A 26,047-nucleotide genomic window follows, 5' to 3' on the forward strand; every position below is an offset into this window, starting at 1 on the left:
GAGCCTGGGCAGAATGGGTGGGGTCAGACGGGTATGGGAAGAGCCTGGGCAGAATGGGTGGAGTCAGAGAGGAGGGGGGTATAGGAGGAGCCTGGGCAGAATGGGTGGAGTCAGAGAGGAGGGGGTATAGGAGGAGCCAAGTCAGATTGGGTGGGGTCAAATAGGAGGGGTATAGGAGGAGCCTGGGCAGAATGGGTGGGGTCAGACAGGTATGGGAGGAGCCTGGGTAGAATGGGTGGGGTCAGAGAGGAGGGGGGTATAGGAGGAGCCTGGGCAGAATGGGTGGGGTCAGACAGCAGAGGAGGGGTTTAGGAGGAGCCAAGTCAGAGTGGGTGGGGTCAAATAGGAGGGGTATAGGAGGAGCCTGGGCAGAATGGGTGGGGTCAGACTGGTATGGGAGGAGCCTGGGCAGAATGGGTGGAGTCAGAGAGGAGGGGCTTAGGAGGAGCCTAGTCAGATTGGGTGGGGTCAAATAGGAGGAGCCTGGGCAGAATGGGTGGAGTCGGAGAGGAGGGGGTATTGGAGGAGCCTGGGCAGAATGGGTGGGGTCAGACAGCAGAGGAGGGGCTCAGGAGGAGCCTAGTCAGATTGGAGTCAAATAGGAGGGGTATAGGAGGAGCCTGGGCAGAATGGGAGGGGTCAGACAGCAGAGGAGGGGCTTAGGAGGAGCCTGGGCAGAATGGGTGGAGTCAGAGAGGAGGGGCTTAGGAGGAGCCTGGGCAGAATGGGTGGGGTCAGACAGCAGAGGAGGGGCTTAGGAGGAGCCTAGTCAGATTGGGTGGGGTCAGAGAGAAGGGGTATAGGAGGAGCCTGGGAAGGTTGGGTGGGGCCAGACAGCAGAGGAGGGGCTTAGGAGGAACCTAGTCAGATTGGGTGGGGTCATATAGGAGGAGCCTGGGCAGATTGGGTGGGGTCAAATAGGAGGAGGAGGAGCCTGGGCAGAATGGGTAAGGTCATAGAGGAGGGGTATAGGAGGAGCCTGGGCAGAATGGGTGGAGTCAGAGAGGAGGGGGTATAGGAGGAGCCTGGGCAGAATGGGTGGGGTCAGACAGGTATGGGAGGAGCCTGGGCAGAATGGGTGGAGTCAGACAGGGGGGTATAGGAGGAGCCTGGGCAGAATGGGTTGGGTCAGACAGCAGAGGAGGGGCTTAGGAGGAGCCTGGGCAGAATGGGTGGAGTCAGAGAGGAGGGGCTTAGGAGGAGCCTAGTCAGATTGGGTGGGGTCAAACAGGAGGAGCCTGGGCAGAATGGGTGGAGTCAGAGAGGAGGGGGTATAGGAGGAGCCTGGGCAGAATGGGTGGGGTCAGACAGCAGAGGAGGGGCTCAGGAGGAGCCTAGTCAGATTGGAGTCAAATAGGAGGGGTATAGGAGGAGCCTGGGCAGAATGGGAGGGGTCAGACAGCAGAGGAGGGGCTTAGGAGGAGCCTGGGCAGAATGGGTGGAGTCAGAGAGGAGGGGCTTAGGAGGAGCCTGGGCAGAATGGGTGGGGTCAGACAGCAGAGGAGGGGCTTAGGAGGAGCCTAGTCAGATTGGGTGGGGTCAGAGAGAAGGGGTATAGGAGGAGCCTGGGAAGGTTGGGTGGGGCCAGACAGCAGAGGAGGGGCTTAGGAGGAACCTAGTCAGATTGGGTGGGGTCAAATAGGAGGAGCCTGGGCAGAATGGGTGGGGTCAGAGAGGAGGGGGTATAGGAAGAGCCTGGGCAGAATGGGTGGGGTCAGACAGCAGAGGAGGGGCTTAGGAGGAACCTAGTCAGATTGGGTGGGGTCAAATAGGAGGAGCCTGGGCAGAATGGGTGGGGTCAGACAGCAGAGGAGGGGCTTAGGAGGAGCCTAGTCAGATTGGGTGGGGTCAAATAGGAGGAGGAGGAGCCTGGGCAGAATGGGTAAGGTCATAGAGGAGGGGTATAGGAGGAGCCTGGGCAGAATGGGTGGGGTCAGACGGGTATGGGAGGAGCCTGGGCAGAATGGGTGGGGTCAGACAGCAGAGGAGGGGCTTAGGAGGAGCCTAGTCAGATTGCGTGGGGTCAGAGAGAAGGGGTATAGGAGGAGCCTGGGAAGGTTGGGTGGGGCCAGACAGCAGAGGAGGGGCTTAGGAGGAGCCTAGTCAGATTGGGTGGGGTCAGAGAGAAGGGGTATAGGAGGAGCCTGGGCAGAATGGGTGGGGTCAGACGGGTATGGGAAGAGCCTGGGCAGAATGGGTGGAGTCAGAGAGGAGGGGGGTATAGGAGGAGCCTGGGCAGAATGGGTGGAGTCAGAGAGGAGGGGGTATAGGAGGAGCCAAGTCAGATTGGGTGGGGTCAAATAGGAGGGGTATAGGAGGAGCCTGGGCAGAATGGGTGGGGTCAGATGGGTATGGGAGGAGCCTGGGCAGAATGGGTGGGGTCAGACAGCAGGGGAGTGGCTTAGGAGGAGCCTGGGCAGAATGGGTGGGGTCAGAGAGGAGGGGTATAGGAGGAGCCCGGGCACAATGGGTGGGGTCAGACAGCAGAGGAGGGGCTTAGGAGGAGCCTAGTAAGATTGGGGTCAAATAAGAGGGGTATAGGAGGAGCCTGGGCAGAATGGGTGGGGTCAGACAGCAGAGGAGGGGCTTAGGAGGAGCCTAGTCAGATTGGGTGGGGTCAGAGAGAAGGGGTATAGGAGGAGCCTGGGCAGAATGGGTGGGGTCAGACGGGTATGGGAGGAGCCTGGGCAGAATGGGTGGAGTCAGAGAGGAGGGGGGTATAGGAGGAGCCTGGGCAGAATGGGTGGGGTCAGACTGGTATGGGAGGAGCCTGGGCAGAATTGGTGGGGTCAGACAGCAGAGGAGGGGCTTAGGAGGAGCCTGGGCAGAATGGGTGGAGTCAGAGAGGAGGGGCTTAGGAGGAGCCTAGTCAGATTGGGTGGGGTCAAATAGGAGGAGCCTGGACAGAATGGGAGGAGTCAGAGAGGAGGGGGTATAGGAGGAGCCTGGGCAGAATGGGTGGGGTCAGACAGCAGGGAAGGGGCTTAGGAGGAGCCTAGTAAGATTGGGGTCAAATAAGAGGGGTATGGGAGGAGCCTGGGCAGAATGGGTGGGGTCAGACAGCAGAGGAGGGGTTTAGGAGGAGCCAAGTCAGAGTGGGTGGGGTCAAATAGGAGGGGTATAGGAGGAGCCTGGGCAGAATGGGTGGGGTCAGATGGGTATGGGAGGAGCCTGGGCAGAATGGGTGGGGTCAGACAGCAGAGGAGGGGCTTAGGAGGAGCCTAGTCAGATTGGGTGGGTTCAGAGAGGAGGGGTATAGGAGGAGCCTGGGCAGAATGGGTGGGGTCAGACAGCAGAGGAGGGGCTTAGGAGGAGCCTGGGCAGAATGGGTGGAGTCAGAGAGGAGGCGGTATAGGAGGAGCCTGGGCAGAATGGGTGGGGTCAGACAGCAGAGGAGGGGCTTAGGAGGAGCCTAGTCAGATTGGGTGGGGTCAAATAGGAGGAGGAGGAGCCTGGGCAGAATGGGTGGGGTCAGACAGGTATGGGAGGAGCCTGGGTAGAATGGGTGGGGTCAGAGAGGAGGGGGGTATAGGAGGAGCCTGGGCAGAATGGGTGGGGTCAGACAGCAGAGGAGGGGTTTAGGAGGAGCCAAGTCAGAGTGGGTGGGGTCAAATAGGAGGGGTATAGGAGGAGCCTGGGCAGAATGGGTGGGGTCAGACTGGTATGGGAGGAGCCTGGGCAGAATGGGTGGAGTCAGAGAGGAGGGGCTTAGGAGGAGCCTAGTCAGATTGGGTGGGGTCAAATAGGAGGAGCCTGGGCAGAATGGGTGGAGTCGGAGAGGAGGGGGTATAGGAGGAGCCTGGGCAGAATGGGTGGGGTCAGACAGCAGAGGAGGGGCTCAGGAGGAGCCTAGTCAGATTGGAGTCAAATAGGAGGGGTATAGGAGGAGCCTGGGCAGAATGGGAGGGGTCAGACAGCAGAGGAGGGGCTTAGGAGGAGCCTGGGCAGAATGGGTGGAGTCAGAGAGGAGGGGCTTAGGAGGAGCCTGGGCAGAATGGGTGGGGTCAGACAGCAGAGGAGGGGCTTAGGAGGAGCCTAGTCAGATTGGGTGGGGTCAGAGAGAAGGGGTATAGGAGGAGCCTGGGAAGGTTGGGTGGGGCCAGACAGCAGAGGAGGGGCTTAGGAGGAACCTAGTCAGATTGGGTGGGGTCAAATAGGAGGAGCCTGGGCAGATTGGGTGGGGTCAAATAGGAGGAGGAGGAGCCTGGGCAGAATGGGTAAGGTCATAGAGGAGGGGTATAGGAGGAGCCTGGGCAGAATGGGTGGAGTCAGAGAGGAGGGGGTATAGGAGGAGCCTGGGCAGAATGGGTGGGGTCAGACAGGTATGGGAGGAGCCTGGGCAGAATGGGTGGAGTCAGACAGGGGGGTATAGGAGGAGCCTGGGCAGAATGGGTTGGGTCAGACAGCAGAGGAGGGGCTTAGGAGGAGCCTGGGCAGAATGGGTGGAGTCAGAGAGGAGGGGCTTAGGAGGAGCCTAGTCAGATTGGGTGGGGTCAAACAGGAGGAGCCTGGGCAGAATGGGAGGAGTCAGACAGCAGGGAAGGGGCTTAGGAGGAGCCTAGTAAGATTGGGGTCAAATAAGAGGGGTATAGGAGGAGCCTGGGCAGAATGGGTGGGGTCAGACAGCAGAGGAGTGGCTTAGGAGGAGCCTGGGCAGAATGGGTGGGGTCAGACGGGTATGGGGGGAGCCTGGGCAGAATGGGTGGGGTCAGACGGGTATGGGAGGAGCCTGGGCAGAATGGGTGGAGTCAGAGAGGAGGGGGTATAGGAGGAGCCTGGGCAGAATGGGTGGGGTCAGACAGCAGAGGAGGGGTTTAGGAGGAGCCAAGTCAGATTGGGTGGGGTCAAATAGGAGGGGTATAGGAGGAGCCTGGGCAGAATGGGTGGGGTCAGACAGCAGGGGAGTGGCTTAGGAGGAGCCTGGGCAGAATGGGTGGAGTCAGAGAGGAGGGGGTATAGGAGGAGCCTGGGCAGAATGGGTGGGGTCAGACAGCAGAGGAGGGGCTTAGGAGGAGCCTAGTCAGATTGGGTGGGGTCAAATAGGAGGGGTATAGGAGGAGCCTGGGCAGAATGGGTGGGGTCAGAGGGGTATGGGAGGAGCCTGGGCGGAATGGGTGGAGTCAGAGAGGAGGGGGGTATAGGAGGAGCCTGGGCAGAATGGGTGGGATCAGAGAGGAAGGGTATAGGGGAGGGGGTATAGGAGGAGCCTGAGCAGAGGGGGTGAGGTCGGAGGGGTATAGGAGGAGCCTGGGCAGAATGAGTGGGGTCAGAGAGGAGGGGCTTAGGAGGAGCCTGGGCAGAATGGGTGGAGTCAGACAGCAGAGGAGGGGCTTAGGAGGAGCCTAGTCAGATTGGGTGGGGTCAAATAGGAGGAGGAGGAGCCTGGGCAGAATGGGTAAGGTCATAGAGGAGGGGTATAGGAGGAGCCTGGGCAGAATGGGTGGAGTCAGAGAGGAGGGGGTATAGGAGGAGCCTGGGCAGAATGGGTGGGGTCAGACAGGTATGGGAGGAGCCTGGGCAGAATGGGTGGAGTCAGACAGGTATGGGAGGAGCCTTGGCAGAATGGGTGGAGTCAGAGCGGAGGGGGGTATAGGAGGAGCCTGGGCAGAATGGGTGGGGTCAGACAGGTATGGGAGGAGCCTGGGCAGAATGGGTTGGGTCAGACAGCAGAGGAGGGGCTTAGGAGGAGCCTGGGCAGAATGGGTGGAGTCAGAGAGGAGGGGCTTAGGAGGAGCCTAGTCAGATTGGGTGGGGTCAAATAGGAGGAGCCTGGGCAGAATGGGTGGAGTCAGAGAGGAGGCGGTATAGGAGGAGCCTGGGCAGAATGGGTGGGGTCAGACAGCAGAGGAGGGGCTTAGGAGGAGCCTAGTCAGATTGGGTGGGGTCAAATAGGAGGAGGAGTAGCCTGGGCAGAATGGGTAAGGTCATAGAGGAGGGGTATAGGAGGAGCCTGGGCAGAATGGGTGGGGTCAGACAGGTATGGGAGGAGCCTGGTCAGAATGGGTGGAGTCAGAGCGGAGGGGGGTATAGGAGGAGCCTGGACAGAATGGGTGGGGTCAGACAGCAGAGGAGGGGTTTAGGAGGAGCCAAGTCAGAGTGGGTGGGGTGAAATAGGAGGGGTATAGGAGGAGCCTGGGCAGAATGGGTGGGGTCAGAGAGGAGGGGCTTAGGAGGAGCCTGGGCAGAATGGGTGGGGTCAGACATCAGAGGAGGGGCTTAGGAGGAGCCTAGTCAGATTGGGTGGGGTCAGAGAGGAGGGGTATAGGAGCAGCCTGGGCAGAATGGTTGGGCCCAGACAGCAGAGGAGGGGCTTAGGAGGAGCCTGGGCAGAATGGGTGGGGTCAGAGAGGAGGGGCTTAGGAGCAGCCTGGGCAGAATGGGTGGGGTCAGACAGCAGAGGAGGGGCTTAGGAGGAGCCTGGGCAGAATGGGTGGGGTCAGAGAGGAGGGGCTTAGGAGGAGCCTGGGCAGAATGGGTGGGGTCAGACAGCAGAGGAGGGGCTTAGGAGGAGCCTAGTCAGATTGGGTGGGGTCAGAGAGGAGGGGTATAGGAGCAGCCTGGGCAGAATGGTTGGGCCCAGACAGCAGAGGAGGGGCTTAGGAGGAGCCTGGGCAGAATGGGTGGGGTCAGACGGGTATGGGAGGAGCCTGGGCAGAATGGGTGGGGTCAGACAGCAGAGGAGGGGCTTAGGAGGAGCCTAGTCAGATTGGGTGGGGTCAGAGAGAAGGGGTATAGGAGGAGCCTGGGAAGGTTGGGTGGGGCCAGACAGCAGAGGAGGGGCTTAGGAGGAGCCTAGTCAGATTGGGTGGGTTCAGAGAGGAGGGGTATAGGAGGAGCCTGGGCAGAATGGGTGGGGTCAGACGTGTATGGGAGGAGCCTGGGCAGAATGGGTGGGGTCAGACAGCAGAGGAGGGGCTTAGGAGGAGCCTAGTCAGATTGGGTGGGGTCAGAGAGAAGGGGTATAGGAGGAGCCTGGGAAGGTTGGGTGGGGCCAGACAGCAGAGGAGGGGCTTAGGAGGAGCCTAGTCAGATTGGGTGGGGTCAGAGAGAAGGGGTATAGGAGGAGCCTGGGCAGAATGGGTGGGGTCAGACGGGTATGGGAGGAGCCTGGGCAGAATGGGTGGAGTCAGACAGCAGGGAAGGGGCTTAGGAGGAGCCTGGGCAGAATGGGTGGAGTCAGAGAGGAGGGGCTTAGGAGGAGCCTAGTCAGATTGGGTGGGGTCAAATAGGAGGAGCCTGGGCAGAATGGGAGGAGTCAGAGAGGAGGGGGTATAGGAGGAGCCTGGGCAGAATGGGTGGGGTCAGACAGCAGGGAAGGGGCTTAGGAGGAGCCTAGTAAGATTGGGGTCAAATAAGAGGGGTATAGGAGGAGCCTGGGCAGAATGGGTGGGGTCAGACAGCAGAGGAGGGGTATAGGAGGAGCCTGGGCAGAATGGGTGGGGTCAGACGGGTATGGGAGGAGCCTGGGCAGAATGGGTGGAGTCAGAGAGGAGGGGGTATAGGAGGAGCCAAGTCAAATTGGGTGGGGTCAAATAGGAGGGGTATAGGAGGAGCCTGGGCAGAATGGGTGGGGTCAGACGGGTATGGGAGGAGCCTGGGCAGAATGGGTGGGGTCAGACGGGTATGGGAGGAGCCTGGGCAGAATGGGTGGAGTCAGAGAGGAGGGGGTATAGGAAGAACCTGGGCAGAATGGGTGGGGTCAGACAGCAGAGGAGGGGCTTAGGAGGAGCCTGGGCAGAATGGGTGGGGTCAGACAGCAGGGGAGTGGCTTAGGAGGAGCCTGGGCAGAATGGGTGGAGTCAGAGAGGAGGGGGTATAGGAGGAGCCTGGGCAGAATGGGTGGGGTCAGACAGCAGAGGAGGGGCTTAGGAGGAGCCTAGTCAGATTGGGTGGGGTCAAATAGGAGGGGTATAGGAGGAGCCTGGGCAGAATGGGTGGGGTCAGAGGGGTATGGGAGGAGCCTGGGCAGAATGGGTGGAGTCAGAGAGGAGGGGGGTATAGGAGGAGCCTGGGCAGAATGGGTGGGGTCAGACTGGTATGGGAGGAGCCTGGGCAGAATGGGAGGAGTCAGAGAGGAGGGGGTATAGGAGGAGCCTGGGCAGAATGGGTGGGGTCAGACAGCAGAGGAGGGGTTTAGGAGGAGCCTAGTCAGATTGGGTGGGGTCAGAGAGGAAGGGTATAGGGGAGGGGGTATAGGAGGAGCCTGAGCAGAGGGGGTGAGGTCGGAGGGGTATAGGAGGAGCCTAGTCAGATTGGGTGGGGTCAGAGAGGAAGGGTATAGGAGGAGCCTGGGCAGAATGAGTGGGGTCAGAGAGGAGGGGCTTAGGAGGAGCCTGGGCAGAATGGGTGGAGTCAGAGAGGAGGGGGTATAGGAGGAGCCTGGGCAGAATGGGTGGGGTCAGACAGCAGAGGAGGGGCTTAGGAGGAGCCTAGTCAGATTGGGTGGGGTCAAATAGGAGGGGTATAGGAGGAGCCTGGGCAGAATGGGTGGGGTCAGAGGGGTATGGGAGGAGCCTGGGCAGAATGGGTGGAGTCAGAGAGGAGGGGGGTATAGGAGGAGCCTGGGCAGAATGGGTGGGGTCAGACTGGTATGGGAGGAGCCTGGGCAGAATGGGAGGAGTCAGAGAGGAGGGGGTATAGGAGGAGCCTGGGCAGAATGGGTGGGGTCAGACAGCAGAGGAGGGGTTTAGGAGGAGCCTAGTCAGATTGGGTGGGGTCAGAGAGGAAGGGTATAGGGGAGGGGGTGTAGGAGGAGCCTGAGCAGAGGGGTATAGGAGGGGGTATAGGAGGAGCCTAGTCAGATTGGGTGGGGTCAGAGAGGAAGGGTATAGGAGGAGCCTGGGCAGAATGAGTGGGGTCAGAGAGGAGGGGCTTAGGAGGAGCCTGGGCAGAATGGGTGGAGTCAGAGAGGAGGGGGTATAGGAGGAGCCTGGGCAGAATGGGTGGGGTCAGAGAGGAGGGGGTATAGGAGGAGCCTGGGCAGAATGGGTGGGGTCAGACAGCAGAGGAGGGGCTTAGGAGGAGCCTAGTCAGATTGGGTGGGGTCAAATAGGAGGAGGAGGAGCCTGGGCAGAATGGGTAAGGTCATAGAGGAGGGGTATAGGAGGAGCCTGGGCAGAATGGGTGGAGTCAGAGAGGAGGGGGTATAGGAGGAGCCTGGGCAGAATGGGTGGGGTCAGACAGGTATGGGAGGAGCCTGGGCAGAATGGGTGGAGTCAGACAGGGGGGTATAGGAGGAGCCTGGGCAGAATGGGTTGGGTCAGACAGCAGAGGAGGGGCTTAGGAGGAGCCTGGGCAGAATGGGTGGAGTCAGAGAGGAGGGGCTTAGGAGGAGCCTAGTCAGATTGGGTGGGGTCAAATAGGAGGAGCCTGGGCAGAATGGGTGGAGTCAGAGAGGAGGCGGTATAGGAGGAGCCTGGGCAGAATGGGTGGGGTCAGACAGCAGAGGAGGGGCTTAGGAGGAGCCTAGTCAGATTGGGTGGGGTCAAATAGGAGGAGGAGGAGCCTGGGCAGAATGGGTGGGGTCAGACAGGTATGGGAGGAGCCTGGGTAGAATGGGTGGGGTCAGAGAGGAGGGGGGTATAGGAGGAGCCTGGGCAGAATGGGTGGGGTCAGACAGCAGAGGAGGGGTTTAGGAGGAGCCAAGTCAGAGTGGGTGGGGTCAAATAGGAGGGGTATAGGAGGAGCCTGGGCAGAATGGGTGGGGTCAGACTGGTATGGGAGGAGCCTGGGCAGAATGGGTGGGGTCAGACAGCAGAGGAGGGGCTTAGGAGGAGCCTAGTCAGATTGGGTGGGTTCAGAGAGGAGGGGTATAGGAGGAGCCTGGGCAGAATGGGTGGGGTCAGACAGCAGAGGAGGGGCTTAGGAGGAGCCTGGGCAGAATGGGTGGAGTCAGAGAGGAGGCGGTATAGGAGGAGCCTGGGCAGAATGGGTGGGGTCAGACAGCAGAGGAGGGGCTTAGGAGGAGCCTAGTCAGATTGGGTGGGGTCAAATAGGAGGAGGAGGAGCCTGGGCAGAATGGGTGGGGTCAGACAGGTATGGGAGGAGCCTGGGTAGAATGGGTGGGGTCAGAGAGGAGGGGGGTATAGGAGGAGCCTGGGCAGAATGGGTGGGGTCAGACAGCAGAGGAGGGGTTTAGGAGGAGCCAAGTCAGAGTGGGTGGGGTCAAATAGGAGGGGTATAGGAGGAGCCTGGGCAGAATGGGTGGGGTCAGACTGGTATGGGAGGAGCCTGGGCAGAATGGGTGGAGTCAGAGAGGAGGGGCTTAGGAGGAGCCTAGTCAGATTGGGTGGGGTCAAATAGGAGGAGCCTGGGCAGAATGGGTGGAGTCAGAGAGGAGGGGGTATAGGAGGAGCCTGGGCAGAATGGGTGGGGTCAGACAGCAGAGGAGGGGCTCAGGAGGAGCCTAGTCAGATTGGAGTCAAATAGGAGGGGTATAGGAGGAGCCTGGGCAGAATGGGAGGGGTCAGACAGCAGAGGAGGGGCTTAGGAGGAGCCTGGGCAGAATGGGTGGAGTCAGAGAGGAGGGGCTTAGGAGGAGCCTGGGCAGAATGGGTGGGGTCAGACAGCAGAGGAGGGGCTTAGGAGGAGCCTAGTCAGATTGGGTGGGGTCAGAGAGAAGGGGTATAGGAGGAGCCTGGGAAGGTTGGGTGGGGCCAGACAGCAGAGGAGGGGCTTAGGAGGAACCTAGTCAGATTGGGTGGGGTCAAATAGGAGGAGCCTGGGCAGATTGGGTGGGGTCAAATAGGAGGAGGAGGAGCCTGGGCAGAATGGGTAAGGTCATAGAGGAGGGGTATAGGAGGAGCCTGGGCAGAATGGGTGGAGTCAGAGAGGAGGGGGTATAGGAGGAGCCTGGGCAGAATGGGTGGGGTCAGACAGGTATGGGAGGAGCCTGGGCAGAATGGGTGGAGTCAGACAGGGGGGTATAGGAGGAGCCTGGGCAGAATGGGTTGGGTCAGACAGCAGAGGAGGGGCTTAGGAGGAGCCTGGGCAGAATGGGTGGAGTCAGAGAGGAGGGGCTTAGGAGGAGCCTAGTCAGATTGGGTGGGGTCAAACAGGAGGAGCCTGGGCAGAATGGGTGGAGTCAGAGAGGAGGGGGTATAGGAGGAGCCTGGGCAGAATGGGTGGGGTCAGAGGGGTATGGGAGGAGCCTGGGCAGAATGGGTGGAGTCAGAGAGGAGGGGGGTATAGGAGGAGCCTGGGCAGAATGGGTGGGGTCAGACTGGTATGGGAGGAGCCTGGGCAGAATGGGAGGAGTCAGAGAGGAGGGGGTATAGGAGGAGCCTGGGCAGAATGGGTGGGGTCAGACAGCAGAGGAGGGGTTTAGGAGGAGCCTAGTCAGATTGGGTGGGGTCAGAGAGGAAGGGTATAGGGGAGGGGGTATAGGGGAGGGGGTATAGGAGGAGCCTGAGCAGAGGGGTATAGGAGGGGGTATAGGAGGAGCCTAGTCAGATTGGGTGGGGTCAGAGAGGAAGGGTATAGGAGGAGCCTGGGCAGAATGAGTGGGGTCAGAGAGGAGGGGCTTAGGAGGAGCCTGGGCAGAATGGGTGGAGTCAGAGAGGAGGGGGTATAGGAGGAGCCTGAGCAGAATGGGTGGGGTCAGAGAGGAGGGGGTATAGGAGGAGCCTGGGCAGAATGGGTGGGGTCAGACAGCAGAGGAGGGGCTTAGGAGGAGCCTAGTCAGATTGGGTGGGGTCAAATAGGAGGAGGAGGAGCCTGGGCAGAATGGGTAAGGTCATAGAGGAGGGGTATAGGAGGAGCCTGGGCAGAATGGGTGGAGTCAGAGAGGAGGGGGTATAGGAGGAGCCTGGGCAGAATGGGTGGGGTCAGACAGGTATGGGAGGAGCCTGGGCAGAATGGGTGGAGTCAGACAGGGGGGTATAGGAGGAGCCTGGGCAGAATGGGTTGGGTCAGACAGCAGAGGAGGGGCTTAGGAGGAGCCTGGGCAGAATGGGTGGAGTCAGAGAGGAGGGGCTTAGGAGGAGCCTAGTCAGATTGGGTGGGGTCAAATAGGAGGAGCCTGGGCAGAATGGGTGGAGTCAGAGAGGAGGCGGTATAGGAGGAGCCTGGGCAGAATGGGTGGGGTCAGACAGCAGAGGAGGGGCTTAGGAGGAGCCTAGTCAGATTGGGTGGGGTCAAATAGGAGGAGGAGGAGCCTGGGCAGAATGGGTGGGGTTAGACAGGTATGGGAGGAGCCTGGGTAGAATGGGTGGGGTCAGAGAGGAGGGGGGTATAGGAGGAGCCTGGGCAGAATGGGTGGGGTCAGACAGCAGAGGAGGGGTTTAGGAAGAGCCAAGTCAGAGTGGGTGGGGTCAAATAGGAGGGGTATAGGAGGAGCCTGGGCAGAATGGGTGGGGTCAGACTGGTATGGGAGGAGCCTGGGCAGAATGGGTGGGGTCAGACAGCAGAGGAGGGGCTTAGGAGGAGCCTAGTCAGATTGGGTGGGTTCAGAGAGGAGGGGTATAGGAGGAGCCTGGGCAGAATGGGTGGGGTCAGACAGCAGAGGAGGGGCTTAGGAGGAGCCTGGGCAGAATGGGTGGAGTCAGAGAGGAGGCGGTATAGGAGGAGCCTGGGCAGAATGGGTGGGGTCAGACAGCAGAGGAGGGGCTTAGGAGGAGCCTAGTCAGATTGGGTGGGGTCAAATAGGAGGAGGAGGAGCCTGGGCAGAATGGGTGGGGTCAGACAGGTATGGGAGGAGCCTGGGTAGAATGGGTGGGGTCAGAGAGGAGGGGGGTATAGGAGGAGCCTGGGCAGAATGGGTGGGGTCAGACAGCAGAGGAGGGGTTTAGGAGGAGCCAAGTCAGAGTGGGTGGGGTCAAATAGGAGGGGTATAGGAGGAGCCTGGGCAGAATGGGTGGGGTCAGACTGGTATGGGAGGAGCCTGGGCAGAATGGGTGGAGTCAGAGAGGAGGGGCTTAGGAGGAGCCTAGTCAGATTGGGTGGGGTCAAATAGGAGGAGCCTGGGCAGAATGGGTGGAGTCGGAGAGGAGGGGGTATAGGAGGAGCCTGGGCAGAATGGGTGGGGTCAGACAGCAGAGGAGGGGCTCAGGAGGAGCCTAGTCAGATTGGAGTCAAATAGGAGGGGTATAGGAGGAGCCTGGGCAGAATGGGAGGGGTCAGACAGCAGAGGAGGGGCTTAGGAGGAGCCTGGGCAGAATGGGTGGAGTCAGAGAGGAGGGGCTTAGGAGGAGCCTGGGCAGAATGGGTGGGGTCAGACAGCAGAGGAGGGGCTTAGGAGGAGCCTAGTCAGATTGGGTGGGGTCAGAGAGAAGGGGTATAGGAGGAGCCTGGGAAGGTTGGGTGGGGCCAGACAGCAGAGGAGGGGCTTAGGAGGAACCTAGTCAGATTGGGTGGGGTCAAATAGGAGGAGCCTGGGCAGATTGGGTGGGGTCAAATAGGAGGAGGAGGAGCCTGGGCAGAATGGGTAAGGTCATAGAGGAGGGGTATAGGAGGAGCCTGGGCAGAATGGGTGGAGTCAGAGAGGAGGGGGTATAGGAGGAGCCTGGGCAGAATGGGTGGGGTCAGACAGGTATGGGAGGAGCCTGGGCAGAATGGGTGGAGTCAGACAGGGGGGTATAGGAGGAGCCTGGGCAGAATGGGTTGGGTCAGACAGCAGAGGAGGGGCTTAGGAGGAGCCTGGGCAGAATGGGTGGAGTCAGAGAGGAGGGGCTTAGGAGGAGCCTAGTCAGATTGGGTGGGGTCAAACAGGAGGAGCCTGGGCAGAATGGGTGGAGTCAGAGAGGAGGGGGTATAGGAGGAGCCTGGGCAGAATGGGTGGGGTCAGACAGCAGAGGAGGGGCTCAGGAGGAGCCTAGTCAGATTGGAGTCAAATAGGAGGGGTATAGGAGGAGCCTGGGCAGAATGGGTGGGGTCAGACAGCAGAGGAGGGGCTTAGGAGGAGCCTAGTCAGATTGGGTGGGGTCAGAGAGAAGGGGTATAGGAGGAGCCTGGGAAGGTTGGGTGGGGCCAGACAGCAGAGGAGGGGCTTAGGAGGAACCTAGTCAGATTGGGTGGGGTCAAATAGGAGGAGCCTGGGCAGAATGGGTGGGGTCAGAGAGGAGGGGGTATAGGAAGAGCCTGGGCAGAATGGGTGGGGTCAGACAGCAGAGGAGGGGCTTAGGAGGAACCTAGTCAGATTGGGTGGGGTCAAATAGGAGGAGCCTGGGCAGAATGGGTGGGGTCAGACAGCAGAGGAGGGGCTTAGGAGGAGCCTAGTCAGATTGGGTGGGGTCAAATAGGAGGAGGAGGAGCCTGGGCAGAATGGGTAAGGTCATAGAGGAGGGGTATAGGAGGAGCCTGGGCAGAATGGGTGGGGTCAGACGGGTATGGGAGGAGCCTGGGCAGAATGGGTGGGGTCAGACAGCAGAGGAGGGGCTTAGGAGGAGCCTAGTCAGATTGCGTGGGGTCAGAGAGAAGGGGTATAGGAGGAGCCTGGGAAGGTTGGGTGGGGCCAGACAGCAGAGGAGGGGCTTAGGAGGAGCCTAGTCAGATTGGGTGGGGTCAGAGAGAAGGGGTATAGGAGGAGCCTGGGCAGAATGGGTGGGGTCAGACGGGTATGGGAAGAGCCTGGGCAGAATGGGTGGAGTCAGAGAGGAGGGGGGTATAGGAGGAGCCTGGGCAGAATGGGTGGAGTCAGAGAGGAGGGGGTATAGGAGGAGCCAAGTCAGATTGGGTGGGGTCAAATAGGAGGGGTATAGGAGGAGCCTGGGCAGAATGGGTGGGGTCAGACGGGTATGGGAGGAGCCTGGGCAGAATGGGTGGGGTCAGACAGCAGGGGAGTGGCTTAGGAGGAGCCTGGGCAGAATGGGTGGGGTCAGAGAGGAGGGGTATAGGAGGAGCCCGGGCACAATGGGTGGGGTCAGACAGCAGAGGAGGGGCTTAGGAGGAGCCTAGTAAGATTGGGGTCAAATAAGAGGGGTATAGGAGGAGCCTGGGCAGAATGGGTGGGGTCAGACAGCAGAGGAGGGGCTTAGGAGGAGCCTAGTCAGATTGGGTGGGGTCAGAGAGAAGGGGTATAGGAGGAGCCTGGGCAGAATGGGTGGGGTCAGACGGGTATGGGAGGAGCCTGGGCAGAATGGGTGGAGTCAGAGAGGAGGGGGGTATAGGAGGAGCCTGGGCAGAATGGGTGGGGTCAGACTGGTATGGGAGGAGCCTGGGCAGAATTGGTGGGGTCAGACAGCAGAGGAGGGGCTTAGGAGGAGCCTGGGCAGAATGGGTGGAGTCAGAGAGGAGGGGCTTAGGAGGAGCCTAGTCAGATTGGGTGGGGTCAAATAGGAGGAGCCTGGACAGAATGGGAGGAGTCAGAGAGGAGGGGGTATAGGAGGAGCCTGGGCAGAATGGGTGGGGTCAGACAGCAGGGAAGGGGCTTAGGAGGAGCCTAGTAAGATTGGGGTCAAATAAGAGGGGTATGGGAGGAGCCTGGGCAGAATGGGTGGGGTCAGACAGCAGAGGAGGGGTTTAGGAGGAGCCAAGTCAGAGTGGGTGGGGTCAAATAGGAGGGGTATAGGAGGAGCCTGGGCAGAATGGGTGGGGTCAGACGGGTATGGGAGGAGCCTGGGCAGAATGGGTGGGGTCAGACAGCAGAGGAGGGGCTTAGGAGGAGCCTAGTCAGATTGGGTGGGTTCAGAGAGGAGGGGTATAGGAGGAGCCTGGGCAGAATGGGTGGGGTCAGACAGCAGAGGAGGGGCTTAGGAGGAGCCTGGGCAGAATGGGTGGAGTCAGAGAGGAGGCGGTATAGGAGGAGCCTGGGCAGAATGGGTGGGGTCAGACAGCAGAGGAGGGGCTTAGGAGGAGACTAGTCAGATTGGGTGGGGTCAAATAGGAGGAGGAGGAGCCTGGGCAGAATGGGTGGGGTCAGACAGGTATGGGAGGAGCCTGGGTAGAATGGGTGGGGTCAGAGAGGAGGGGGGTATAGGAGGAGCCTGGGCAGAATGGGTGGGGTCAGACAGCAGAGGAGGGGTTTAGGAGGAGCCAAGTCAGAGTGGGTGGGGTCAAATAGGAGGGGTATAGGAGGAGCCTGGGCAGAATGGGTGGGGTCAGACTGGTATGGGAGGAGCCTGGGCAGAATGGGTGGAGTCAGAGAGGAGGGGCTTAGGAGGAGCCTAGTCAGATTGGGTGGGGTCAAATAGGAGGAGCCTGGGCAGAATGGGTGGAGTCGGAGAGGAGGGGGTATAGGAGGAGCCTGGGCAGAATGGGTGGGGTCAGACAGCAGAGGAGGGGCTCAGGAGGAGCCTAGTCAGATTGGAGTCAAATAGGAGGGGTATAGGAGGAGCCTGGGCAGAATGGGAGGGGTCAGACAGCAGAGGAGGGGCTTAGGAGGAGCCTGGGCAGAATGGGTGGAGTCAGAGAGGAGGGGCTTAGGAGGAGCCTGGGCAGAATGGGTGGGGTCAGACAGCAGAAGAGGGGCTTAGGAGGAGCCTAGTTAGATTGGGTGGGGTCAGAGAGAAGGGGTATAGGAGGAGCCTGGGAAGGTTGGGTGGGGCCAGACAGCAGAGGAGGGGCTTAGGAGGAACCTAGTCAGATTGGGTGGGGTCAAATAGGAGGAGCCTGGGCAGATTGGGTGGGGTCAAATAGGAGGAGGAGGAGCCTGGGCAGAATGGGTAAGGTCATAGAGGAGGGGTATAGGAGGAGCCTGGGCAGAATGGGTGGAGTCAGAGAGGAGGGGGTATAGGAGGAGCCTGGGCAGAATGGGTGGGGTCAGACAGGTATGGGAGGAGCCTGGGCAGAATGGGTGGAGTCAGACAGGGGGGTATAGGAGGAGCCTGGGCAGAATGGGTTGGGTCAGACAGCAGAGGAGGGGCTTAGGAGGAGCCTGGGCAGAATGGGTGGAGTCAGAGAGGAGGGGCTTAGGAGGAGCCTAGTCAGATTGGGTGGGGTCAAACAGGAGGAGCCTGGGCAGAATGGGTGGAGTCAGAGAGGAGGGGGTATAGGAGGAGCCTGGGCAGAATGGGTGGGGTCAGACAGCAGAGGAGGGGCTCAGGAGGAGCCTAGTCAGATTGGAGTCAAATAGGAGGGGTATAGGAGGAGCCTGGGCAGAATGGGAGGGGTCAGACAGCAGAGGAGGGGCTTAGGAGGAGCCTGGGCAGAATGGGTGGAGTCAGAGAGGAGGGGCTTAGGAGGAGCCTGGGCAGAATGGGTGGGGTCAGACAGCAGAGGAGGGGCTTAGGAGGAGCCTAGTCAGATTGGGTGGGGTCAGAGAGAAGGGGTATAGGAGGAGCCTGGGAAGGTTGGGTGGGGCCAGACAGCAGAGGAGGGGCTTAGGAGGAACCTAGTCAGATTGGGTGGGGTCAAATAGGAGGAGCCTGGGCAGAATGGGTGGGGTCAGAGAGGAGGGGGTATAGGAAGAGCCTGGGCAGAATGGGTGGGGTCAGACAGCAGAGGAGGGGCTTAGGAGGAACCTAGTCAGATTGGGTGGGGTCAAATCGGAGGAGCCTGGGCAGAATGGGTGGGGTCAGACAGCAGAGGAGGGGCTTAGGAGGAGCCTAGTCAGATTGGGTGGGGTCAAATAGGAGGAGGAGGAGCCTGGGCAGAATGGGTAAGGTCATAGAGGAGGGGTATAGGAGGAGCCTGGGCAGAATGGGTGGGGTCAGACGGGTATGGGAGGAGCCTGGGCAGAATGGGTGGGGTCAGACAGCAGAGGAGGGGCTTAGGAGGAGCCTAGTCAGATTGCGTGGGGTCAGAGAGAAGGGGTATAGGAGGAGCCTGGGAAGGTTGGGTGGGGCCAGACAGCAGAGGAGGGGCTTAGGAGGAGCCTAGTCAGATTGGGTGGGGTCAGAGAGAAGGGGTATAGGAGGAGCCTGGGCAGAATGGGTGGGGTCAGACGGGTATGGGAAGAGCCTGGGCAGAATGGGTGGAGTCAGAGAGGAGGGGGGTATAGGAGGAGCCTGGGCAGAATGGGTGGAGTCAGAGAGGAGGGGGTATAGGAGGAGCCAAGTCAGATTGGGTGGGGTCAAATAGGAGGGGTATAGGAGGAGCCTGGGCAGAATGGGTGGGGTCAGACGGGTATGGGAGGAGCCTGGGCAGAATGGGTGGGGTCAGACAGCAGGGGAGTGGCTTAGGAGGAGCCTGGGCAGAATGGGTGGGGTCAGAGAGGAGGGGTATAGGAGGAGCCCGGGCACAATGGGTGGGGTCAGACAGCAGAGGAGGGGCTTAGGAGGAGCCTAGTAAGATTGGGGTCAAATAAGAGGGGTATAGGAGGAGCCTGGGCAGAATGGGTGGGGTCAGACAGCAGAGGAGGGGCTTAGGAGGAGCCTAGTCAGATTGGGTGGGGTCAGAGAGAAGGGGTATAGGAGGAGCCTGGGCAGAAGGGGTGGGGTCAGACGGGTATGGGAGGAGCCTGGGCAGAATGGGTGGAGTCAGAGAGGAGGGGGGTATAGGAGGAGCCTGGGCAGAATGGGTGGGGTCAGACTGGTATGGGAGGAGCCTGGGCAGAATTGGTGGGGTCAGACAGCAGAGGAGGGGCTTAGGAGGAGCCTGGGCAGAATGGGTGGAGTCAGAGAGGAGGGGCTTAGGAGGAGCCTAGTCAGATTGGGTGGGGTCAAATAGGAGGAGCCTGGACAGAATGGGAGGAGTCAGAGAGGAGGGGGTATAGGAGGAGCCTGGGCAGAATGGGTGGGGTCAGACAGCAGGGAAGGGGCTTAGGAGGAGCCTAGTAAGATTGGGGTCAAATAAGAGGGGTATGGGAGGAGCCTGGGCAGAATGGGTGGGGTCAGACAGCAGAGGAGGGGTTTAGGAGGAGCCAAGTCAGAGTGGGTGGGGTCAAATAGGAGGGGTATAGGAGGAGCCTGGGCAGAATGGGTGGGGTCAGACGGGTATGGGAGAAGCCTGGGCAGAATGGGTGGAGTCAGAGAGGAGGGGGTATAGGAGGAGCCAAGTCAGATTGGGTGGGGTCAAATAGGAGGGGTATAGGAGGAGCCTGGGCAGAATGGGTGGGGTCAGACGGGTATGGGAGGAGCCTGGGCAGAATGGGTGGGGTCAGACGGGTATGGGAGGAGCCTGGGCAGAATGGGTGGAGTCAGAGAGGAGGGGGTATAGGAGGAGCCTGGGCAGAATGGGTGGGGTCAGACAGCAGAGGAGGGGTTTAGGAGGAGCCAAGTCAGATTGGGTGGGGTCAAATAGGAGGGGTATAGGAGGAGCCTGGGCAGAATGGGTGGGGTCAGACAGCAGGGGAGTGGCTTAGGAGGAGCCTGTGCAGAATGGGTGGAGTCAGAGAGGAGGGGGTATAGGAGGAGCCTGGGCAGAATGGGTGGGGTCAGACAGCAGAGGAGGGGCTTAGGAGGAGCCTAGTCAGATTGGGTGGGGTCAAATAGGAGGGGTATAGGAGGAGCCTGGGCAGAATGGGTGGGGTCAGAGGGGTATGGGAGGAGCCTGGGCAGAATGGGTGGAGTCAGAGAGGAGGGGGGTATAGGAGGAGCCTGGGCAGAATGGGTGGGGTCAGACTGGTATGGGAGGAGCCTGGGCAGAATGGGAGTAGTCAGAGAGGAGGGGGTATAGGAGGAGCCTGGGCAGAATGGGAGTAGTCAGAGAGGAGGGGTTTAGGAGGAGCCTAGTCAGAATGGGTGGGGTCAGAGAGGAAGGGTATAGGGAAGGGGGTATAGGAGGAGCCTGAGCAGAGGGGGTGAGGTCGGAGGGGTATAGGAGGAGCCTAGTCAGATTGGGTGGGGTCAGAGAGGAAGGGTATAGGAGGAGCCTGGGCAGAATGAGTGGGGTCAGAGAGGAGGGGCTTAGGAGGAGCCTGGGCAGAATGGGTGGAGTCAGAGAGGAGGGGGTATAGGAGGAGCCTGGGCAGAATGGGTGGGGTCAGACAGCAGAGGAGGGGCTTAGGAGGAGCCTAGTCAGATTGGGTGGGGTCAAATAGGAGGAGGAGGAGCCTGGGCAGAATGGGTAAGGTCCTAGAGGAGGGGTATGGGAGGAGCCTGGGCAGAATGGGTGGAGTCAGAGAGGAGGGGGTATAGGAGGAGCCTGGGCAGAATGGGTGGGGTCAGACAGGTATGGGAGGAGCCTGGGCAGAATGGGTGGAGTCAGACAGGTATGGGAGGAGCCTGGGCAGAATGGGTGGAGTCAGAGCGGAGGGGGGTATAGGAGGAGCCTGGGCAGAATGGGTGGGGTCAGACAGGTATGGGAGGAGCCTGGGCAGAATGGGTGGAGTCAGAGAGGGGGGTATAGGAGGAGCCTGGGCAGAATGGGTTGGGTCAGACAGCAGAGGAGGGGCTTAGGAGGAGCCTGGGCAGAATGGGTGGAGTCAGAGAGGAGGGGCTTAGGAGGAGCCTAGTCAGATTGGGTGGGGTCAAATAGGAGGAGCCTGGGCAGAATGGTTGGAGTCAGAGAGGAGGCGGTATAGGAGGAGCCTGGGCAGAATGGGTGGGGTCAGACAGCAGAGGAGGGGCTTAGGAGGATCCTAGTCAGATTGGGTGGGGTCAAATAGGAGGAGGAGGAGCCTGGGCAGAATGGGTAAGGTCATAGAGGAGGGGTATATGAGGAGCCTGGGCAGAATGGGTGGGGTCAGACAGGTATGGGAGGAGCCTGGGTAGAATGGGTGGGGTCAGACAGGTATGGGAGGAGCCTGGGCAGAATGGGTGGAGTCAGAGCGGAGGGGGGTATAGGAGGAGCCTGGGCAGAATGGGTGGGGTCAGACAGCAGAGGAGGGGTTTAGGAGGAGCCAAGTCAGAGTGGGTGGGGTGAAATAGGAGGGGTATAGGAGGAGCCTTGGCAGAATGGGTGGGGTCAGACTGGTATGGGAGGAGCCTGGGCAGAATGGGTGGAGTCAGAGAGGAGGGGCTTAGGAGGAGCCTAGTCAGATTGGGTGGGGTCAAATAGGAGGAGCCTGGGCAGAGTGGGTGGAGTCAGAGAGGAGGGGGTATAGGAGGAGCCTGGGCAGAATGGGTGGGGTCAGACAGCAGAGGAGGGGCTTAGGAGGAGCCTAGTCAGATTGGGTGGGGTCAGAGAGGAGGGGTATAGGAGCAGCCTGGGCAGAATGGTTGGGCCCAGACAGCAGAGGAGGGGCTTAAGGGGAGCCTGGGCAGAATGGGTGGGGTCAGAGAGGAGGGGCTTAGGAGGAGCCTGGGCAGAATGGGTGGGGTCAGACAGCAGAGGAGGGGCTTAGGAGGAGCCTAGTCAGATTGGGTGGGGTCAGAGAGGAGGGGTATAGGAGCAGCCTGGGCAGAATGGTTGGGCCCAGACAGCAGAGGAGGGGCTTAGGAGGAGCCTGGGCAGAATGGGTGGGGTCAGAGAGGAGGGGCTTAGGAGCAGCCTGGGCAGAATGGGTGGGGTCAGACAGCAGAGGAGGGGCTTAGGAGGAGCCTGGGCAGAATGGGTGGGGTCAGAGAGGAGGGGCTTAGGAGGAGCCTGGGCAGAATGGGTGGGGTCAGACAGCAGAGGAGGGGCTTAGGAGGAGCCTAGTCAGATTGGGTGGGGTCAGAGAGGAGGGGTATAGGAGCAGCCTGGGCAGAATGGTTGGGCCCAGACAGCAGAGGAGGGGCTTAGGAGGAGCCTGGGCAGAATGGGTGGGGTCAGAGAGGAGGGGCTTAGGAGGAGCCTGGGCAGAATGGGTGGGGTCAGACAGCAGAGGAGGGGCTTAGGAGGAGACTGGGCAGAATGGGTGGGGTCAGAGAGGAGGGGCTTAGGAGGAGCCTGGGCAGAATGGGTGGGGTCAGACAGCAGAGGAGGGGCTTAGGAGGAGCCTAGTCAGATTGGGTGGGGTCAGAGAGAAGGGGTATAGGAGGAGCCTGGGAAGGTTGGGTGGGGCCAGACAGCAGAGGAGGGGCTTAGGAGGAGCCTAGTCAGATTGGGTGGGTTCAGAGAGGAGGGGTATAGGAGGAGCCTGGGCAGAATGGGTGGGGTCAGACGGGTATGGGAGGAGCCTGGGCAGAATGGGTGGGGTCAGACAGCAGAGGAGGGGCTTAGGAGGAGCCTAGTCAGATTGGGTGGGGTCAGAGAGAAGGGGTATAGGAGGAGCCTGGGAAGGTTGGGTGGGGCCAGACAGCAGAGGAGGGGCTTAGGAGGAGCCTAGTCAGATTGGGTGGGGTCAGAGAGAAGGGGTATAGGAGGAGCCTGGGCAGAATGGGTGGAGTCAGACAGCAGGGAAGGGGCTTAGGAGGAGCCTGGGCAGAATGGGTGGAGTCAGAGAGGAGGGGCTTAGGAGGAGCCTAGTCAGATTGGGTGGGGTCAAATAGGAGGAGCCTGGGCAGAATGGGAGGAGTCAGAGAGGAGGGGGTATAGGAGGAGCCTGGGCAGAATGGGTGGGGTCAGACAGCAGGGAAGGGGCTTAGGAGGAGCCTAGTAAGATTGGGGTCAAATAAGAGGGGTATAGGAGGAGCCTGGGCAAAATGGGTGGGGTCAGACAGCAGAGGAGGGGTTTAGGAGGAGCCAAGTCAGAGTGGGTGGGGTCAAATAGGAGGGGTATAGGAGGAGCCTGGGCAGAATGGGTGGGGTCAGACGGGTATGGGAGGAGCCTGGGCAGAATGGGTGGAGTCAGAGAGGAGGGGGTATAGGAGGAGCCAAGTCAAATTGGGTGGGGTCAAATAGGAGGGGTATAGGAGGAGCCTGGGCAGAATGGGTGGGGTCAGACGGGTATGGGAGGAGCCTGGGCAGAATGGGTGGGGTCAGACGGGTATGGGAGGAGCCTGGGCAGAATGGGTGGAGTCAGAGAGGAGGGGGTATAGGAGGAGCCTGGGCAGAATGGGTGGGGTCAGACAGCAGAGGAGGGGTTTAGGAGGAGCCAAGTCAGATTGGGTGGGGTCAAATAGGAGGGGTATAGGAGGAGCCTGGGCAGAATGGGTGGGGTCAGACGGGTATGGGAGGAGCCTGGGCAGAATGGGTGGAGTCAGAGAGGAGGGGGTATAGGAAGAACCTGGGCAGAATGGGTGGGGTCAGACAGCAGAGGAGGGGCTTAGGAGGAGCCTGGGCAGAATGGGTGGGGTCAGACAGCAGGGGAGTGGCTTAGGAGGAGCCTGGGCAGAATGGGTGGAGTCAGAGAGGAGGGGGTATAGGAGGAGCCTGGGCAGAATGGGTGGGGTCAGACAGCAGAGGAGGGGCTTAGGAGGAGCCTAGTCAGATTGGGTGGGGTCAAATAGGAGGGGTATAGGAGGAGCCTGGGCAGAATGGGTGGGGTCAGAGGGGTATGGGAGGAGCCTGGGCAGAATGGGTGGAGTCAGAGAGGAGGGGGGTATAGGAGGAGCCTGGGCAGAATGGGTGGGGTCAGACTGGTAGGAGAGGAGCCTGGGCAGAATGGGAGGAGTCAGAGAGGAGGGGGTATAGGAGGAGCCAGGGCAGAATGGGTGGGGTCAGACAGCAGAGGAGGGGTTTAGGAGGAGCCTAGTCAGATTGGGTGGGGTCAGAGAGGAAGGGTATAGGGGAGGGGGTATAGGAGGAGCCTGAGCAGAGGGGGTGAGGTCGGAGGGGTATAGGAGGAGCCTAGTCAGATTGGGTGGGGTCAGAGAGGAAGGGTATAGGAGGAGCCTGGGCAGAATGAGTGGGGTCAGAGAGGAGGGGCTTAGGAGGAGCCTGGGCAGAATGGGTGGAGTCAGAGAGGAGGGGGTATAGGAGGAGCCTGGGCAGAATGGGTGGGGTCAGACAGCAGAGGAGGGGCTTAGGAGGAGCCTAGTCAGATTGGGTGGGGTCAAATAGGAGGAGGAGGAGCCTGGGCAGAATGGGTAAGGTCATAGAGGAGGGGTATAGGAGGAGCCTGGGCAGAATGGGTGGAGTCAGAGAGGAGGGGGTATAGGAGGAGCCTGGGCAGAATGGGTGGGGTCAGACAGGTATGGGAGGAGCCTGGGCAGAATGGGTGGAGTCAGAGAGGGGGGTATAGGAGGAGCCTGGGCAGAATGGGTTGGGTCAGACAGCAGAGGAGGGGCTTAGGAGGAGCCTGGGCAGAATGGGTGGAGTCAGAGAGGAGGCGGTATAGGAGGAGCCTGGGCAGAATGGGTGGGGTCAGACAGCAGAGGAGGGGCTTAGGAGGAGCCTAGTCAGATTGGGTGGGGTCAAATAGGAGGAGGAGGAGCCTGGGCAGAATGGGTAAGGTCATAGAGGAGGGGTATAGGAGGAGCCTGGGCAGAATGGGTGGGGTCAGACAGGTATGGGAGGAGCCTGGGTAGAATGGGTGGGGTCAGACAGGTATAGGAGGAGCCTGGGCAGAATGGGTGGAGTCAGAGAGGAGGGGGGTATAGGAGGAGCCTGGGCAGAATGGGTGGGGTCAGACAGCAGAGGAGGGGTTTAGGAGGAGCCAAGTCAGATTGGGTGGGGTCAAATAGGAGGAGCCTGGGCAGAGTGGGTGGAGTCAGAGAGGAGGGGGTATAGGAGGAGCCTGGGCAGAATGGGTGGGGTCAGACAGCAGAGGAGGGGTTTAGGAGGAGCTTAGTCAGATTGGGTGGGGTCAGAGAGGAGGGGTATAGGAGGAGCCTGGGCAGAATGGGTGGGGTCAGACAGCAGAGGAGGGGCTTAGGAGGAGCCTAGTCAGATTGGGTGGGGTCAGAGAGGAGGGGTATAGGAGCAGCCTGGGCAGAATGGTTGGGCCCAGACAGCAGAGAAGGGGCTTAGGAGGAGCCTGGGCAGAATGGGTGGGGTCAGAGAGGAGGGGCTTAGGAGCAGCCTGGGCAGAATGGGTGGGGTCAGAGAGGAGGGGGTATAGGAGGAGCCTAGTCAGATTGGGTGGGGTCAGAGAGGAGGGGCTTAGGAGGAGCCTGGGCAGAATGGGTGGGGTCAGAGAGGAGGGGGTATAGGAGGAGCCTGGGCAGAATGGGTGGGGCCAGACAGCAGAGGAGGGGCTTAGGAGGAACCTAGTCAGATTGGGTGGGGTCAAATAGGAGGAGCCTGGGCAGAATGGGTGGGGTCAGACAGCAGAGGAGGGGCTTAGGAGGAGCCTAGTCAGATTGGGTGGGTTCAGAGAGGAGGGGTATAGGAGGAGCTTGGGCAGAATGGGTGGGGTCAGACAGCAGAGGAGGGGCTTAGGAGGAGCCTGGGCAGAATGGGTGGGGTCAGACAGCAGAGGGGTTTAGGAGGAGCCAAGTCAGAGTGGGTGGGGTCAAATAGGAGGGGGTATAGGAGGAGCCTGGGCAGAATGGGTGGGGTCAGATGGGTATGGGAGGAGCCTTGCAGAATGGGTGGAGTCAGAGAGGAGGGGGTATAGGAGGAGCCTGGGCAGAATGGGTGGGGTCAGACAGCAGAGGAGGGGTTTAGGAGGAGCCAAGTCAGATTGGGTGGAGTCAAATAGGAGGAGCCTGGGCAGAATGGGTGGAATCAGAAAGGAGGGGGTATAGGAGGAGCCTAGTCAGATTGGGTGGGGTCAGAGAGGAAGGGTATAGGGGAGGGGGTATAGGAGGAGCCTGAGCAGAGGGGGTGAGGTCGGAGGGGTATAGGAGGAGCCTAGTCAGATTGGGTGGGGTCAGAGAGGAAGGGTATAGGAGGAGCCTGGGCAGAATGAGTGGGGTCAGAGAGGAGGGGCTTAGGAGGAGCCTGGGCAGAATGGGTGGAGTCAGAGAGGAGGGGGTATAGGAGGAGCCTGGGCAGAATGGGTGGGGTCAGACAGCAGAGGAGGGGCTTAGGAGGAGCCTAGTCAGATTGGGTGGGGTCAAATAGGAGGAGGAGGAGCCTGGGCAGAATGGGTAAGGTCATAGAGGAGGGGTATAGGAGGAGCCTGGGCAGAATGGGTGGAGTCAGAGAGGAGGGGGTATAGGAGGAGCCTGGGCAGAATGGGTGGGGTCAGACAGGTATGGGAGGAGCCTGGGCAGAATGGGTGGAGTCAGAGAGGAGGGGGGTATAGGAGGAGCCTGGGCAGAATGGGTGGGGTCAGACAGCAGAGGAGGGGCTTAGGAGGAGCCTGGGCAGAATGGGTGGAGTCAGAGAGGAGGGGCTTAGGAGGAGCCTAGTCAGATTGGGTGGGGTCAAATAGGAGGAGCCTGGGCAGAATGGGTGGAGTCAGAGAGGAGGCGGTATAGGAGGAGCCTGGGCAGAATGGGTGGGGTCAGACAGCAGAGGAGGGGCTTAGGAGGAGCCTAGTCAGATTGGGTGGGGTCAAATAGGAGGAGGAGGAGCCTGGGCAGAATGGGTAAGGTCA

The sequence above is a fragment of the Lissotriton vulgaris genome, chromosome 1_1 (genome assembly GCF_964263255.1).
Source record: "Lissotriton vulgaris chromosome 1_1, aLisVul1.2, whole genome shotgun sequence".
In the NCBI taxonomy this organism is placed as follows: Eukaryota; Metazoa; Chordata; class Amphibia; order Caudata; family Salamandridae; genus Lissotriton; species Lissotriton vulgaris.